Source organism: Histoplasma capsulatum, genomic scaffold (genome assembly GCF_000149585.1).
Source record: "Histoplasma capsulatum NAm1 scaffold_2 genomic scaffold, whole genome shotgun sequence".
Classification (NCBI taxonomy): domain Eukaryota; kingdom Fungi; phylum Ascomycota; class Eurotiomycetes; order Onygenales; family Ajellomycetaceae; genus Histoplasma; species Histoplasma mississippiense.
Window position 1 is genome coordinate 3,320,645 of NW_001813981.1, and position 2,129 is coordinate 3,322,773.

Below are 2,129 nucleotides of genomic sequence, written 5' to 3' on the forward strand. Positions count from 1 at the left end.
TACGCAGGAAGGGCAAAGAAGCATCCATCGTCGTCGTTTGCGTCGTTGGCGGCGGTGGGATGTATGTACAGTATATATGAACAGAGAACGAATGGATGCGGAACGAACCAAGGGCCAAGGGCGAAGGGAGCCAGCAACAGCGGCCCTGTGGGCGGTGGATGGCTGCAGCAGAGCCCAGCCCAGGCGAGCACGACCGACGCTGCTCGGGGCCAGGAGCAGGACGCGGTAAGGAGGGAGTAAGGAGGGCTGCAGTACGTCAGTCAGTAGTCAGTCATCCCCGGTACCGTACCGTTCGTACTTTTCGTACTGTTCGTACCGTTCGTCCCTGGCCTGGATCGTTTTTTTTTTTTTTTTGCAGTTTCAAGAAGCCCGCGCCAAGACCAGGCCTGGAACGCAATCGTCGCGTCCCACGCTTCTGGTTTTGCTTCTTCCGGCGGGAGATGGATGCCCTGTTGCAAAAATGAGCAGCCAATACAGTGGACAGGAGACGATGTTCTGTGCCTGAGTCGAGTTACACAGCTCGGGTCTCTCATGGGAAATATTCTACAGCAGCCATGCATGCATATTCCCGACGGTCCCAATCGCAATGCATCGTCATATCTAGTGGATATCTCTCTATCCTCCTACATAGCTCTTGAGCTCAAAACACACTAGAACCAAACCCCCTAACAATACGGAGTACGGAGTACACAAACTGGCCATTTGCAAAAAGGAAGCTTGCTTGGTAAAACCGTCGCGTATCTCTCCGGTAAACTCTAATACAACACAAACCAGGAACCAGGAACCGAGCTCAATCAATTACCAAACACAAGCCAAGATGCGAGGAAACCAACAGGATTTCCATGTCTGTTCTGCTCTTCCATCTGTTCTTCATCCATGCTTCGGCAGATCACGCCATCCCATACCAAGCTTCCAAGCTTCCAAACTTCCATCAGACTCCTACGACTCCACCTGCGACCCTCGTCATATCGGCCCACGGTGCGTTTACGATCAACCAGCGATAATGAGACGGCGAGGGTGTTATGATGTGTCGTGTTGTAGAAGTATGTCTGTCCCAAGACTTCCAGCGTTACACAGGAGGCGAGAGAGCGTGCATCTTTTGATCTCTCACGGCCGATCTGTCGGTACCTATCACTAGTGGTACATACAGTACAGTACATACGTACCGGGGGAGAGGGAAGGGTGGGGAAATTGTAACATATCTTCACACATACTCCGTATACATTCATTCATTCATTTATTCAAACTGACGATACTTTCTGTTCTCCACTTTCCTAATCAATTAGCTGCTTCTACATGTCTGGAATTGGCCAAATGGTTAAATAAGAGGAACAGCAGAAGAAGCATGACGATGTTTTGGAGCTTGCAGAAAGCAGCAGCAGTAGCAGCAGCAGATCTGAAAAAAACCCTCCCAGCTTCAGCCACACTCCTCTCAAGAGCAAGGGAAAAGAGGAAAAAGAAATAAGAAAGGAGCTTTTGTTTTTCCTCTTGACATTTTTCTTTTCAGCTGGTTTTTGTGCTGTATATTTCTTTTCCTTTCCTTTCTTTTTTTATCTCTCTCCTTTCTTTCCCTTCCATGTCTTCTTCTGAAAACTCGTCTACGAAAACTGCCGAAGCCGCCCGCCCACCCAGAAAGCTAAAAATGGAAAAACGAAGAATTGTCCATCAATCTATCCCGATCCATCTTCCCAAAAAACCCCTTTCCGCTCCCGCTTAGGGACGGCAAGAAATCTTGTGACAAAACGAATCGATAAATCAGTAAAACCAATAACTAAACCAATAACTCGTCTTCCTCCCTGATCCTTTCTGCAGAAGACAGAAAATGGTGTGGGGGGAGACATAGTCAAGACGTAGACTGTGCTTTTCCGCAAATCCCCCCTGATCGACAACGGAGAAAGGAAACAATTTTTTTATCTATGGTTTCTTTTATTATTTGCCCCTGTCCCTTCCATTTCTTCCAACCGACCTATCCCAACTCCTCCTGGATTTTCCCTTTGAATACCCACAGTTGAAATTTGGCCAGCCAGCTATGTAACTACTGGAATTGGGGAAAGTTCAATCCATGGGGGTCAGGATGGCCCGATGGGAACCTGGGGCTGAAACTTTGGGAAGGAGGTGGGAGGTTGCTT